The sequence below is a fragment of the Apodemus sylvaticus genome, chromosome 14, assembly GCF_947179515.1.
Source record: "Apodemus sylvaticus chromosome 14, mApoSyl1.1, whole genome shotgun sequence".
Lineage (NCBI taxonomy): Eukaryota > Metazoa > Chordata > Mammalia > Rodentia > Muridae > Apodemus > Apodemus sylvaticus.
Genome location: NC_067485.1, coordinates 70,303,917 through 70,321,320, shown reverse-complemented (window position 1 = coordinate 70,321,320; position 17,404 = coordinate 70,303,917). Strand labels below are relative to the sequence as shown.

At 43.0% G+C, this 17,404-nt stretch overlaps 1 pseudogene; it reads left to right on the top strand.

Annotated features, from left to right (window-relative positions):
• Positions 1-13,087: 13,087 nt before the first annotated feature.
• On the top strand, positions 13,088-15,753 carry LOC127664592 (UPF0688 protein C1orf174 homolog; annotated as a pseudogene).
• Positions 15,754-17,404: the final 1,651 nt, after the last annotated feature.

The following is a 17,404-nucleotide window of genomic DNA, read 5'->3' as shown; positions in this document are numbered from 1 at the left end:
AGTGTATGTGTGTGTGCAGTTTTTCTACTTCTGAGTACATAAGGGTGCATTTCCTTTACTTCTCCATTCTCTAATTTTCTTTCTACCTGAACATATTTTGCTCATCCTTGCACCCGGTCTCAATTTCACGAAATGGTCTTATTTTAAGTCCTAAGTGTCTTTTTCTCTAGGAAGCATTTTAGAGCTGGGGATGTCACAATACTCTGGACAGAGCTACCTTATAAACAACCCTGTACACTCTTATGTTCTTCAAGACAAGGGGCCATTGTGGGGGTAGCTGCAATTTACATATAACAACAAAACAAACAAATCATTATGTATTGTGGTGCTCATTGGTAATCTGAACACTGGGGAGTCAGAGACAAGGGTCCCTGAGGTTTACAGGCTAGCCAGACTAGCTGATTTGGCGACCTCCACGTTAGTAAAGTCCCTGTCTACAAAGACTACTTCAGTAATCCAGCAGGTAAATCAAGATCCCAAAAGATTTAGACTAGATTGAACTGTAAAATGAATTGTGTTTTCAGCTAGCATGGATCCTTGAAGGAACTGATAAACCTGTTTGTTCATGCAGGAACGGTTTCTGGTTACTTCCATTGTGACTAGCTCCTGGTCAGATGTTAAAAACACCAAAATGTTCAGCAAAGGACTTTAGAGCATGGTGAGCAGCAGGAATCAGCCACACCCAACTTCCTGTAATATAAAGATGCATTCTAGTTACACAGTAAGGTCTTATAGCCATGACTGCCAAATTCGTTAAAGCACTTTACATTGCTATTTTTCAGATGCTGCCAGAGATCAAGGAATTTTAACCTACTTACCAACATTAAAGATAGTCACCATTCTGGGTGCTAAGTATGTCTGACTTTTTTGTCCATTAACATGTGTTATTACCTTGTTGGCATTGTGATTACATAAAAATAGCAGGCACAGGAAGACACAGACAACGTCAAAGGAAAATTTAATATTTGGTAGTCAAAGACTAGGTGTGACTGTGGTAGGAAAACAGAGCTATGCTTGGTATGGCAAAAATAGCATCATTCCACTTCTTAAGTGGGCCATTGGTAAAACGGGCTGAAATTGAACATTGAGCAGTGGGTGTTTTGTTTTATTTTGTTTTGTTTTTTTCAAATGATCATGGAAACTAAAAAAACCAAAAAACAAAAACAAAACAAAACAACAACAACAAAAAACCCCAACCTATCAAATAGTGCTTCTTACAAGAGACTGTTACTCTGAGCTTCCTGGTCAGCAGTACCGGTCTAATTCTAGAACATCTTAAAATTCACATTTTTATGATTGTCCTACACATGCTGTAATCTGTTGCCTTGGCCCCTTATGTGTATTCACATTCTACCAAACACCTTATAAATAATATCCCTGAAGAGAGCTTCAAACAAATAAATTGTGTTTCTTACTATTCATGATAAATTGTATGACTATATATTTTGGAGGACATCTAAATGTAAGATTCCAAAATGCATAGCCAGTATGAGAGAAATCTATTTTAATAAAAGAGGAGTCAACTGGCATCCATTGAGGAGTATTATGTAGGTATATGTGATATTTACTGTAACCTATTAAAATTGATGTCACTAGCATCCTTAACACCAACAAGGATCATTGAATTTTACTCGTCCTTTGTCCTTAGTATCTGAAGCTAAGCATCAACCCTTCTCCTTGAGACTCTTCCCTCCTTTCTCTTCTTGACAATTTAATTATTTTGAGTAGATTTCTTCAGTCTGTCTTAGACCTGTTCATTTATGGTCTAGTTTCCCTCTCTGTGTCCATTTCATTATATTTATTAACCCTTTAATGACTGTCTTTGAAAAAAATGAAACAGATAGAATAATGCTGTTGCTCCACTCAGCCCAATGTGTGTATGTATATGTATACATATATATATATATGTACACACACATACATTCACACACACACAAGCTTAGAAGTCTAAAGGAACAAGAAATTTGTCATTCCCCTTCCCAGATCAAAGATGGTCCCAGGAATGCATAAGTCTGGCCGGAAGCCTGGGCCAGGCCACATGGCACTGCATGGCAGACACTCTGTCTGCAGGATAATGGAGAGTCAATGACTGTGTGTCTAAGGAGCTTTGTTTCAAGTGAGAAGACGAATCCTGTCATAAAGGCACATTCCAAGGAGAAAGAAGACTGAACGTGGGGCCAGGGGGTGGAGGTTAGACAAGATTTCTGCACTTAAGTCATGGTGCACTGAATTTTATTGGGTGCTTATGGCCTGAAACATGGTTAGAGAAAGTTTCTTGAAAAGTCCCCACCTAGAAGACATAAGTGAAGACAACGAAGTGTATTGAATAGTTTGTATGTACCCAAACTGTATGGTTACTTTGGGCATGGCATCTAAGTTCCATAGCAGCAGAGGAAGGAGGAAGAGGAGGAAGATGAGGAGGAGGAAAAGGAGGAGGAGCAGGAGGAGGAGGAGGAAGAAGAGGAGGAGGAAGAGAAGGAGGAGGAGGAAGAGGAAGAGGAAGAAGAGGGGGAGGAAGAGGAGGAGGAAGGGGAGGGGGAGGAGGAAGAAAAGGAGGAGGAGGAGGAAGAGGAAGAAGAGGAGGGGGAGGGGAAGGAGGAAGAGGCAGAGGAGGGGGGAAGAGGGGGGAAGGAGGAGGACTGCAGCAGCACCTATTTATCAATATTTTGTAAGAAAAATGAGGTGAACACACTGTACAACCCCTGCACCAATATTTCCTCTGCTCAGCCTGTCCCTGCTGCTCCCTGTTCGTTAGGCGACAGTCTCAGCCCAGGAACTATGGCGGGCATTTTCATTCTGCTCTGCCTTTTGACCCCAAACACCCTTCCTCATACTCCATCCAATCATGAGGCTTCTGATATTCGCTTCAAAGCTATGCCCCACCATCCAGGTTTCTTGTTCCATGAACCCTCCTTGGGTAACCACCCTAGGTCCTCTCTTCCTCTCTCCTACCCATAGGCCTCTGTAACTGCAGGTCACTATAATGGCTTCCTTCCTCTCCAAAGTTTTATAACAGTTGCTTCTGCTTCCTTCTCTACAATGTTTTCCACCATGTGCTTGATCAAGTTTAGGGAGTGATGAGAGAGAGAGAGAGAGAGAGAGAGAGAGAGAGAGAGAGAGAGAGTTCTCATATACTACCAGTTACTTATATCTTTGGCTCCTGCTATAGAAACGGAATTCAATAAAGGTTGATTGGCCAAATAAAATCTTATCACCCTTTAAATATCACAAACCATGTATTTGCTCCTACATGCCATGTTGAAATAAAGGAAGATTCATTTAAAAAGGCTGGGGTGACGGGTTTTACTGGATTTTCAATACTATATGATAAAACCTGTGAAACAGACTGAAACATTACAAGGAAAGAACAACACTTTATTTTAAAACAAAACTGCTGCAACCAGGAAATATTTAATTTTAACTGGAATTTTCCAGTCTTCTTTTAGTAAATCCCTTGAGTGTGCTTCCTCCCCATCTACAGTAAAGGTTATCCAAGACCTGCACATCGCTTATGTACATGGGTTGATGATCGTCTGTAAACTGCTGAGAACCAGAGCTCTTTCGGTGAAGCAGAGAGAGCAAGCTGTTCTGCTGTTAAGGGAAACTGTCAAGTGATTTAAACAAAAATCTGACTGAGGAAAACGCTGACCGCTCAGAAGATACAGTCTCGTGATGGCTGCCTCTCAGAGTGTAAATACTGTCAAAATTCCAGAAAACACCTAACAGAATTAAGAGAGACTAAATCATCAAGCTATGCATCCTTAGCTGGAAATCTCCCCTGGGGTGTGGATTTAAAGGATTTGCCTAGAATAAACACACCAAAAGCAATGCTTAGATTTTCCTAAGTATCCAGGACAATACGACCTGGAAGGGATCCTTAATGTTAATCTAATGTCCTCACTGACCAAAAAGGGGTTGGGGGCTGAGTATGGGTAGGTAAAGACAAGCACTTTTAGCTTGTATTTTAATAGGCAATTTTTAAAAAAATTTTAAAATACAGGTAGTATTTTAATAGTCAATTTTTAAAAAAGCCAACCCTCCTAAAATATACAGACTTCTATTTTTTTCCTGCAGTTGGCTGCCAGCGATTATTTGTCCTATGCAAATAGAGCCCAGGGATAGGAAGATGGCTCAGTCAGTAATGTTCCCACTGCACAAGCACGAGGACCCGAGTTCGGATCCCCAAGACCCTTCTAAAACAAGGCACACAGCACATGTCTAAAATCCCCGTGCTGGAGATGAAAGAGAAGAGAAACCTAGAGCTCTCTGGCTTGCCAGTCAAGCCAATTAGTGAGCTGTAGGTTCAGTTAGAGACATGTCTCAAAACATAAATTGCAGAGTAGAGTGAATGAAGACACTCAGTGTTGACCTGCAGATACTATACACTCATACATGCACACCTGCACTAACACTTATATGCTCATGTATACACAAAACAAAGACATCACACACACAATTAAAAAAAAAAAAACCCTTCAGACACCTGAGCAATGGGAAAACAGATGGAAGGAAAATAAAGTTCCTAAAAGTTGAAGTAAACAAACAAATAAACAACCCTGAATCTAGATTTTAAAAAATGGACACAAGACTTGAACAAATACTTAGCTAAAGAGAATATATCAGTTGCCAAGCAAACATTAAAAGATACACAACATCATGGATCCCTGGGGAGATACACACCCAAGCCATAATGAGTTGCTATCTTATAGCTATTAGGAAGGCTATGACAGAAATGAAAAACAAAATAAAAACATCATCCTGCAAGGATGTGGAGAAATTAGAATGCATGGTCTCTGTTAGTGGGAAAATAATGCAATATAAGAGAATAAGCAGTGATTCCTTAAACAAACAAAACACTAAATAAGAATTTCCTTATGATCTGTCAACTTGCATATACTTCCCAAAGTTGAAAGCAGGAGCTTATAGGGACATTTGTATATGCACACTCATAGCACCATTGTTTCTACAGTCAAAGGTCAGAAGCAGCGCATACGTTCCCCCATGATGAGTGAGCAAGACAAAAATCCTATATGCAAATGATAGAACACTGTTCACCTTGACAGGGAAGGGAAATCTGGCATATACCACCAAGTGAATGAGCCTTGAGGACATGAGTCTAAGTGCCATAAGTCATCCACAAAGGGATACACCAAGTGCTGTGTGATCCCACTTACAGGAGGCACCTGGAAAGGTCATATCCAAAGAGGTAGAAAGTAGACAGGCAGCTGCCCAACGGTAAGTGGAAGAGAGACTCAGTCCTGGAAACTGTTCAACAAATACAAAGCTTTGGGTTTGCCAAACAGATGGGCAATGCTGATGGTAACCCCTGCTGCAACTGTTCTTAATGCCACTGAATTACACACTTACAATGACTAAGATAAGAACTATAGGCTAACTAGATTTTCCCCAAGTAAAATTAAGAAAAATTAATTGAAGCACAAATGTAGATGTGATCATTGATCTTCCCAACTGTCAGGTTCACTGGATCTATAATACAAATAGAGGACAAATCTCTGGGTGTTTTTATGAGAATATTTCCAAGGAGATTCAGTTGAGATGGGAAGACCTGCTATGAAAGTGGGCTGAGCTTTACAGTAAATGCAAAGGTACAAAAGAGAAAGCAAGCTGAGCTCCAGCAGCATCTATCCCTGCTTCCTGGCTGTGGATGTGATACAATGTGACTATCCCTGCTTCCTGGCTGTGGGTGTGATACAATGTGACCATCCTTGCTTCCTGGCTGTGGATGTGATACAATGTGACTATCCCTGCTTCCCAGCTGTGGGTGTGATACAATGTGACTATCCCTGCTTCCTGACTGTGGGTGTGATACAATGTGACTATCCCTGCTTTCCGCCTGTGGGTGTGACACTGTGTGACTAGCTGCCTTTTATCCTTGCTACCATGTTTTCTTCACCATGACTGTGTTCCCTCAAACCATGAGACAAAATAAAGTCTTCCTTCTTAAACACCTTTGACTGGCATTTTGTCACAGCAATGACAAGTTACTAATACAATATGATCTATGATCGTCTTCATGGCCTGGGGCAAAGGGGCAGGACTTTGGAAAAGCTGGAGTAAGCCTCTCCATTAGGAAGAGGCTAAAGAGGAGAACAAAGTAGGGGGAGGGGCTTCCATCTCTCTGTTCTTGAGGGTACTTAGTGTTCCCCAGTTTCCTTATCACAGGCTAGCTGACAGTAGAAAGAAGTCCTATCCTTAGAATTTCAACTTTTTACTCAAAGTTGTATTAAAATGCAAATTGTAGGATTGGAGAGATGGTTTAGTAGGTAAGAGTACTGACTCCCCTTCCAGAGGATCCAGGTTCCAGTCCAGATGCCCATGTGGTGGTTTACAATGGTCTATAATTCCAGTCTCAAGGTGTCCAGCACTGTCTTCTGGCTTCTACAGACACTGCCCGCAAATGGTGCATAGACATACGTGCAGGTAAAACACCAATGTACATAAAAATTAATTTAAATTAGTTAATTAATTAATTGGAGCAACAGTGCAATTTCTCCAGGCATTGGTTTTCAGAGGCTCCCTCTGGGAATTGGCTCTGAATGGGAGGAGGGAGGAGAAGAGAGGACAACAACCACAAAACCAAAAGTCCACTCTTGCCTGAAGAGTTCCCCCTATTCCCTCACCCCTAGGCTCTGCTGCAATCTGTATTATGGTCTGGCAAGTCATTGCTTTGAATGCAGAATCTGAATGTATTAGTTTTCAGTCCACAAATTAAAAATCACTAAACCTCAGTGAGTCTCTGCTCTAGAACATCACTGACGACATCTATTTGTATTTCGGTACTGGAGGATTGAGCCGGGGCTCTGTCCTCATCAGCCAAATGCTCCACCCCTCAGCTACAGCCCCAGCCTTTAATGTATGTATCTTTACTAATACTAATACTAATCTTGACTAATACCCGTGGCATTTGCCCATGTTTAAATATCGCCTTGGGATAGTTTATACCACTTGAAGGGGGCCTTTCATGTCATGGTACCTTGTAGAAATCTGCTTTCCCTCGTTGGATGCCATCTACAAATCTTCAAGAGATGGGTAACTTCCCATGCCTGGAGTCCAATAGGCAGTTGGTTTAAGGAAAAGAACCTTGATTGCTTCATATGAAATTTGGCCCTGGAGCAGGCAGTGAGGAATCGTGGAGGAGTAGCAGAATTGTGGAGAAGTCTAAAGGGGTCACAAGAAAGACTGACCAGAGACCAAAGTGACCAGATTTAGGCAAAGATGAGAAAACAGGTTCTAGGAACTGCCTCCCATGGCTCCTTTGTTTAACTGAGACCTGGTGGTTGATTATTAAAACATAGGAATAAATGAGGGTCTTTTCAAAGCTCACTTCTGGCTGACTTGGAGAAAAGTTGCCATGGGAATATATATAATATAGAGAAACAGAACGTCAGAGCATACATACAGACAGAGAAGGACAAAGAGGAAGTATCAATGGCACCCAGAAGGAGGATGACAGCCAGATAGCAAAACTGTTAAGTAAGCCAGAAAGCCACAGGGAAGGAGAATTCTCTTCATTCCATTGCTGGCATAGAGTAATTTCAGAGGGATCATTTCTTTAACCTAATATCAAACACCCCATTCTCTGCCCTGCATTAACATAACACATGCTAACTATTACTGTTACTCATGGATGTTCTATTTGTAAATTATTGGGACACTCTGTGTCTCAGATCCACATTTTGAGTTCTGATCTTTAAGAAGGACATGGACAATGGGCAATGAGAACATGTGGCCAGAATATGGGCCAGGAAGTGTCACCAATATATAAGAGCATCCTACATGCACAGAGCCAGTCAGGCTCAATTCCATATACATGGACTTTTTTTTTTGTTTTGAGATTAGAGTCATATTTTGCACCCCTGGCTGATCTTGAACTCTCAAAATGGCCCAGGCTAGCCTTGAACTGATGATCTTCTTGCCTCAGACTCACAAAGACCAGGATTATAGGCGAGAGTTACCTGGCTTAGCAGTACACAGTAAGTTATGTCAAGGTTGTTTCCCAGGTATTAATTGTTTGATAGTTATGTCACAAAATTATATTTACTATCATAGCTGGGGTTATGATCATAACAGAGGTATTAAGCAACATCTCCAGGGGCAGAAGCTGATTGGCTCAACCTTAATGTGAACCTGAGCTTCTTAGACATAGGAAACACAATTTTAATCTGCCATCGACAGACCATTGTCCTGAGAGGTCGAAACGGACTAAACAAAAAGGGGGAGGGATATTTCATCCTTCAGATACAAGGGTATAGGGCATCTCTAGGGTAGACAGAAATTCCTTTTAATGAGTGAGGTTATTTTCCATTACTTTATTATTATAAAGTAGACTTGGTTTACCATAGGCTCTTGAAGTTAGATCTGTGATGACGCTTAGAATATTTTCTTTAACAATCCAACTTAGAAAGAAATGAGAACCACCTCAAAAGGCTTAGCATTTCTGAGCTCTACCTCTTGCTTAGCCCCTGAGACCTGGGGAAATTATTGAACATCACCACACTTCAATTTTCTCATTTCTGTGATGGGGACCCACCTAACAGAGCTACTTAAATCAGGAATAATTGGGTTTGTGTGTGACAAAAACCTAAGAGGTTACGGATGCCCCATCAATATTAGCTCTAGAATTTGTCACCTGTCATCTACTGTACCAAAAGTAGCAGCAAGAATAGAATATGTTTTGGGATGGTAGGGTACAATACAGTAGAACAGCCTGCAATGTAATACTTAGTAAAACAATATCTAGCCTGTGTGACACCCCCGCTGCCCTATGTATGTGTGTATCTTGTGTGTACATGTAGGCTAGAGGGTGATGTCCAGTGTCTTTCTCAACTCCTTTTCCACCTTACCTTTGGAGACAGAGTCTGTCACTCAACCTAAAGTTCACTGGCTACGTAGATTTCAGTATCCATTGAGCCCCAGCGATCTTTCTGTCTCTGCCTCCCCAGCGCTGGGATAATAGAATATGTCTCCGTGTCTGATTTCGACATGGGTGTTTGGAACTAAACTCAGTCTTCACAATTGCACAGCATCACTTTAATGACTGAGTTGTCTCCCTGGCCCAAATACTTAGCATTCCTAACAACTTTCTGTTAATTTTGCAGTTGTTGATATTCTCCAGACCTCCTCGGACTTCCTCCTAACCCCTCCTTGCTGACCACAATCAATAACTAGGTCACTGATGAATTTCAGAATATTGGAAATCCAGCAATTTGTATTCCTAGAGCTGTCTGGAATTTTACCTTCCAGAATTCATATTTACAATATTAACAACTCAACACAGATCTGGCTCCTGCATAATAGAGTTTTCAGTTACAGGTTCATGTGGGTCAAATTTTCCTCCCAAGACCAGGTATTACCCTTTGGTGACAGACACATTCATATCTTCATCTTTAAAACCTTTGCCCTGCCCAAGTTATATAACACATTCCAGACATGTGAGTTGGGGGAAAAATGCAGATCTGTACTTAATCAGTACAGGTAAATGACAGCGTAATAACTTAATGTAATGCTTAATTACAGTAAATATGTAATCATCTATTTGCTTTATTTCCTGTTTCCATTTTCAATATTCCATTTTGCTTTAATAATCATAACTATGCATGTTTTTTTATTGTAGTCACTTGAACTCCTTTTAGGACAAAATGTATCAATGAGAAATACACAAAGGTTAGGATCAGAGGGATGATTTGAAAGATGACCTGATTTTGTAGATTTTGGAAGCCAGGGATATGTTGACTGGTAGAGCTGCCAACCTGTAGCTGGAGAATAATACATGAGTCAAATTGTATTTTGCAAGATACAGAAGGTCCAGTATGGGACAGGCAGTCCAAAGCCATGCCAGATGGGTGAGCGTTTTGTTCTTAACACTAGCAGCATTGCACACTGGCAGCAAAATGCAGTAGGAGACCAGATATCCCATAAAGCCTGTAGGCTCTGGGCTCACAACTGCCTCAGTAGAAATTCTGACTCTTCCATTCTCTATGGTTGGAAGGTAGTTAGTCACTGTGTCTGTACCTTCACTTCCTTGTCTTTAATTAAATGATGATTCACATAACTACTACCATAAGGCATCTGAAGATAGTTCCAGTGTATTTCAGTAATGGTTCTATTGACATGAATAGACATCATGACCAAGGCAACTCTTATATGGGGAAGCATCTAATTAGGGCCTTGCTTATACTTTCAGAGGCTTAGTCCATTATCATCCCAGTGAGTAGCATGAAGACATGCAGGCAGATGTTGTAACAACAGCTGAGAGCTGTATCCTGATCTTAGGCAGAGAGCCTACACTTGACATTGGCTTTTGAACCTTAAGGTCCACCTCCAATGACACACCTCTTCTAACAAGGCCACACCCCTTAATCCTTCTAGTTCTTTCAAATAGCTCCACTTTCCAGTGATGTAGCATTCAAATACATGAGTCTATGGGCACCACTCCTAACCCCACAGTGATACATCCTTTCCCAGAGCAATACACTCATGGTGTTGGCTATTATACCACCACAGAGAGGGATCTTCTGTGTAGATAGGCTCTGCATTAAGGATATTGATACTGAGCTATGGAGAAGTTGTCAAAGAAAACTCAGTTCTACCAAATATTTGATGGGTGCTTGAACTCTCTTACTACTTCTGAGTCTGCAACAAGGGGTCAGACATTAAAAGAAACTTAAGTATTCGCATTGCCCTTCAGGATCCAGGCTCAGAGGGTACACAGATTTCATATGCATAAGCATGTTATTGTAGAAGACTTTTATAGAAGTCATCATTTAATCTGTCAACAGAGTCAACTAAAATCATATCACCATGTTCTCATACTGGACTTTCTTATGTCAAGAGAGTACAGACAGGGAAGACACTGTCAAAAGGACTCAGAATTAAGAAAAAACTTTTAATACCACCACTACAACCACCACCACCACCACCACCACCACCACCATCTTGCAGTGGTGGAGAATAAAGCCTTACACCTGCTATGTGAACACTCTGTCATTGGGCTGCATCCAGCCCTTCTTCAATAGTTTCAAAAGAAACAAAGAAACTCCCTCCCCCATTATTATAAAGATGTTTTGATCCAGAAACACGTGGCTTTAAAAACTAGGGTGAGACCTTATGGTGTTCATGCAATTTGTAAATTATTAGGTTGGTCTTAAGATTTTTCTTCCTCTATACATATCCAGACATATAAGATAGTCCCACACTTGTAATTACAAATGAGTTGAGATGTGTGATTATATACACTCCACTGAAAACAAACCTAATTTACACACCAGAACACAGAAGCAACAAATCCTTATCCAGTTGTTTCCGGGAACTCACAATTGCCATGAGAAACTAAAATCCACGTTCTATATGGTTTTTTTTTTTTTTGTTTTGGTTTTTAGTTTGTTTGTTTGTTTGTTTGTTTGTTTTTGTAGTGCTAGGGACTGAGCCCACAGCTTTGTACATGCTAGGCAAGTGCTATACCACTAAGCTACACCTAATCAGTGTATACTAAATGCTTCAAAATTCATTATGCATTACCTATTCACAGTCCAAGTGTACACTTTCAAGGACTTGTGCTTACACCAAACACTCATGTCCTGGAAGCACATAGATTTTAATAAAAATAAATAAATTTATAAGTCTACCAAGTGACCAGTATGTTCTGTAATATACTAAGTACTTTTGTACATTAGTTATATTTGAAGCAAAGAAATAAACCTTTAAGTCTTCCCTGTGCTGGTTAGTTCTAGCCATTAACTTAACGCAACAGAAACTCACCAGAGAGAAGAGTGTTAATGAGGAAGTAATTGGTTGAGGTTCGACTGTGGAGGATTGTTTTCATTGTTGATTGATATAGGGAGAGTCAGCCCACTGTGGGCAGTACCATTCCCTAGGCTAGGACCGGAATTGTATAAGAATACAGAAAGAAGAATAAAAGGATAGGGGCAGTTATTTCTCTTCCCTCAGCTTTTGTTTATGGTGACCCTGCTTCATGTTCCTGATTGCCTTCCTGGCTATGTGGGCTTTTAAGGAAAGGGATCCTTTTTCTCCGCAAGCTGCATTTGTCTGGGTATCTTATCACAGAAAACGAGACTAAACACACACTTCCTTTAGTCCATCAGCATCTTATTTCCTACTCTCAGGAAGGAGCGGTGCTGTGATGATCAGATGATACAGGGACAAGTAATGACTGTGCATTGCATCCTTAGGTGGCATGCTAACCCCAGGCAGCTAGCTCTCTTTCCTCCAGGCGCCAAGTCCACACTGTGGGTCACAGAATGAAGATTGTGAAACTACCTGGGGCACAGCCATATACCAGCCTGTAGTCTCCTGAGGGTCTGGGACTTCACCCGCATTCTTAGAGGCAGTTTTGCTTGTGCCAAGCAGAAACGGGGCTGATGCTTTTGTTTTGCTCACGTGTTGCTTGTTTTTGCATATTGATGGGACCAAATTGTGCTAGATGATTTCCATATGTAGCCAACGCACCCTTCCATATTCCCCCCACCATCCCTGCCTCCATCTCCTCTGCAACTCCAAGGGATTCCTCTGCAAATAGTGCCTGTTCTTCATTAATTAAAGACCTAGGGACTCAGGCAATGATTTCTTTTTCTTTTTCTTTTTCTCTATATACATTCACTCTGATACGTCTCCCTCCTCCACATCCTAGAGAGCCCACACCGCACTTGATCGCAGGTGGTTTCCTAGGAAACCCACTCACAGCCAAGACCCCCAAACTGCACATTTCCATTCCCCTTCCTACCCCCCCTTCCAATAAGCGCTGGCTAATGAAACAAGGTAGAAAACGCATCAGCACTTTTAGAAATTACTCCACAAAGGCAGGTTACCAATTCTATCTCTATTCACGAAAAGACCATGTAATCGGCAGACTCCAGGATTGTATCCAGAGGAAACGCCATTTAGAATTGCAGCTGCCAATCTGAGTGTTGGATGTGTTACATGGTCAGAAATTGTACGCTCTCCTGAGAGGCCAAGATCGGGCAATTTCCTGACTGCCCAGTTTTTTAAGTTCCATCCAGAAGTTGTGGTTATTTCTATTTACTGGGGCCTCCTGAGTATGGGGTTGCGGATGGCGTATGTTTTGAATCTGAAATGTCCCCCTCCGGCTCATGATTTGAATGGTTGGACCCCAGCTAATGGTACAATTGTGAAAACAGTGGAGTCTTCAGGAGATGGATCCCCAGTAGGTAGGAAAATAGACTGCTGGGGCAGGCCTTTGAAGGTCACATTCCCACCCCTGTCCCTGCTGAATTCTCTGCTTCCTGGTTGGCTCCATCTGAATGGCTGCTCAGCCTCGGGTTCCTGCCACCATGGACTAGGTGACTCCACCGGGCATCCCCTGCTGCAGAGAGAGGACTGCAGCACTGTGAAACCATAAGCCTTTGTGATCCTTCCCTCCCTCCCTCCCTCCCTCCCTTAATTTGTTCTGTTGGGTAAATTGATGTCAAGGATACAAAAAGAAATGTATACAGGTGGTCTCTGCTCATCGTAGAAGGAGGTCAGGTGGGAAGAGGAGGCCTTTGGACCAAAAAAGCAGCTTCCCCCCCTTTTCCCAAAGCTCCCACGACACAGTTCTTAGGAAACCTGTAAGCTTATATTCTGGACATGTCTTTTTCCTTCCTTCCTTCCTTCCTTCCTTCCTTCCTTCCTTCCTTCCTTCCTTCCTTCCTTCCTTCCTTTTCTTTCTTTCCTCCCTCCCTTCCTCCTTTCCTTCCTTCGTCCTTCCTTTCCTCCTTCCTCCCCCTCTCCCTCTCCCTTTTCTTTCTTTCTTTTTCTTTCTTTCTTTCTTTCTTTCTTTTTCTTTCTTGCATTCTTTCTTTCTTTTCTTTCTTTCCTTTCTTTCTCTTTTCCTCTGCTTCAAGAAAACCCCAGGCCCAATGCCCTCAGCTGAAGTACATCTTTACTTTTTCCCCAAAGCAAAGGTGGTTGGCCAGACACTTCCTATCTCGGCAACTGACTTTCAGGAAAGAGGCTCACTGCCAAACAACATCATGCTTCCTGAGCAAACCACAGAGCAGCCGCAGGGTGTGGAGAAGCTAGGAGGCGCAGCTGCGGACCCTTGCCCTGTTTCTCACCAGAAGCTGGAATTTGCTGGAGAAGAAATGAGTATGTGATTAAGCCAGAACATAGTCGCATACTTCATTGGGAAAGTCAGAGGATTGTTCAGAATACTAAGTAGAAGAAATAAAGAGGGCACAAAGAGGCAGGGGCGCTGACCCGTGAGGATCAGGGAGCTCACGGGGGGGGGGGGGGGGGGGGTGTGAGTGCAGTCCCCAGTGTGCCTGCAGGCCTGAAGCTGTCTTCAGGAGGCTTGGCTTCTGCTGGGGTCATCACCAGCTCCACCACATCTGTCAAAACAACATGCCTGGCTTCCTTATCACACAAGGCTGCAGACAGACACACTTCTAAAAAAGCTGAAGTATGACAAAGGTCACAAAAACCTGTAACCTTAATTGTTTCAAACCTTATTTTTAATGTTGGCTCTTAAACACTTTTTAACCTCCCTTTTAGCTCACCTGAGGTAGTGGGAAGGAAAGAATATGGGGCAGCGGACTTGTTTAGAGAGGTTCTTTGAGCAACTCCCATCTGTGTTGTCTGGAATCTACAGTTCAGTTCACAGGTCAGCAGGCTGTGGCAGCTCGATCCACTCACACACACTTCACAGACACACACGCGGTCCAGTTCGGTAGAGTTGGGACAGCAAATATGAACCAGCAGCGGTGGCATGACCTAGCAGAGACAGCCAGGCCTCAGCCTCAGCTCGAGTCATCAGGAGGGTCCAGGAGGAACACCAGAAGTTCTCGGCTGTGCCTCCCTCAGGGACGTGAAGATCAGTGAAGACCCACGAAACCCAGGACTGTTGCACGGCCAGCTCTATACACGAGCCTAGCTCACTCCACCACTGTCCACTGAGTCCTATTTATATCCTCCAAACATCCCGTGTCCTCCCCAGGGCTCGTCTCAGCACAGGTCTCGCTTCAGCAGTGTGTCTGTCTCAGCTGATAGTGCTCTGCAGATCAGCCCAGCAGAAACGGCAAGAGGCTGCGTCACACCACCAGAAGGTTTTTGATGAGTTGCTCTCCATGGAGTTCCAAGAAGCACAGCTCAAGTGCACAAGGTAAGGCAGAGCAATACATGTGTGTTGTTAGCGAAGAATCCTTCATCACGCGTCCTGTCACGTGATTGCTTTAGCAGAGCATCCTTTCACCTGTGTCTGCTTCAGCTAAATGTTCTGTTACAAGTTTGTCCCAGCAAACACCACCCAAATGACTTTTGCATAGAAAACCCTTAAGTTTCCACTTCAAAAGTGGAATTTCTTCTTTGCCAAAAGTGGCCCCAGTGGTGCCTTGTGAAAGTGAGTTTGCAGAGGACAGTGCTGAGGCTTCTATCCTTGCATGGGAGAGTGGAACGCCTCCTGTAGGGCTTCTTCAAGCCTGTGAGTGAGGCAGTCTCAGCAAAGGCTGAAGATGGCCGGCCCGCAGCAGAACCCGGCAGTTCTGCTAGGCAGGTGGAGCCTATACTGAGGACAGAGGAGATGCAGACACCCCTGCTTCAGATGAACGGCAGCATCTTTCTAGATCATGACTGAAACCAGCCCATGCCTGAGACTCACTTCTTCAGGACTGTTGAGCTTGGGCAGGATCTGCCACCAGTCTCTTCATCTGGATGAGCAAATGAGAATTCAGAAAAATCCACTTCAGAGTCAAAGATGGTGAGGATGATGCAGAGGTGTAGGGAGGTGAGGATGATGCAGAGGTGTAGAGCAGTGATGATGATGCAGAGGTGTAGAGAGTTGGGGATGATGCAGAGGTGTAGGGAGGTGAGGATGATGCAGAGGTGTAGTGTGGTGGGGATGATGCAGAGGTGTAGAGCGGTGGGGATGATGCAGAGGTGTAGGGAGGTGAGGATGATGCAGAGGTGTAGAGTGGTGGGGATGATGCAGAGGTGTAGAGCGGTGGGGATGGAGCAGCGAGTTTTAAGATTTCCACCTGGATCCTCAAAGGAACATGTTCTTAACTGAATGCAGCAAAACTGACATGAATGTCACCAGCACAAATACCCAGCTCCTATGCAAGGTTCCTCATGACCACAGGCTGCCGCCACCACTGCTATATGCGGATGTCTTTTCCTCCTCCTTTCATAGACACACCATGCTGGCACAGGGGGATGGGCAGTGGGAAATAAGGAAAATTCCGGAGGGCCTTGGTTTTGGCAACACAAGCTTACTTTCCATGCCAAACTGATTACTGGAGATAAATTCAGTTTCTTCTGGAAGGACTCCTCCTTTTGAGTGAAGCTAATCATTTACCTTGTAGTTTTTGCAAAATATATATGAGAATATACTTTGAAAATAGAAAAAAATAAGTACACAGAGGACTGAGGGACGCATTGATCACCGTGCTTACCATGCACGTGTATAAGGACCCCAGGAGGTGGGATTCCAAAATCCTTGCAAACATTGTGTGCACAGGGTGTCCCATCTGTAATTCCAGCACTTGAAAGGCAGAGATAGAAGATCGTTGGAGAAAGATTGATAGCTAGAATAAACAAGTCTTCAAAGCTTAGGTTCAACAGAGACCTCCTGCCTCAACAAAGAAGGTGTGACTATAGAGGAGGACCATGTAAGAAGATGATCAATGTCAACTTCAGATCTCTACATGCATGGCACACATACACACATGCACCTTCATGCATGTTCCTCCCCGCATGTGAATACACACGCAGTCAACCATACACGCATACACATGAAAAAATACAATATTATACTAAAGACGTCCCTTTTTCCAAACACATCTAGGTTCTTGTAACCATCCTTCTAGTCTAATGCCGAATGGTCAATATTTATATTTGTCATGCAGCATTTGTCTTTGAAGAATAAAATTAAAAACCAACAAGCAGATACAAATAAAATACACAGCTGATAGACAGCTTGATTGTGCTGATAAAATAAACAAAGATAAGAGGGGGCAAGTGTCTACTTCTGATTCCCTTGTGGAGCACACACACACACACACACACACACACACAGAAGAGATTCCCCAGCCTGGAAAGAGGGGTGTGAGCAGCAGAGATCTATACCTCCCTGTCAGTGCACCAGGAAGATAGAACGACCCAGGGGAAGATGGTAGCATGGGGCTATGGGGCTCATGGGGCTCTTGGGACTTGAGGGGTGCAGGCCTTTGCAAAGCTGGGTAGAGGAAGAAAGCCATCTGCCTTTTAGTTTGCAGGTCAGACAATGAGCTCTCAGTGGTGACCACGGAGGACTGTGGTGTAAGAACATGCTGAATAGTTTTATGGTGACTTGGCATAAGCTAAAGTCATCTGTGAGGAGGAAACCTCGATTAAGAAAATATCTCCATAAGACCGAATGCTCTAGGCAAGCCTG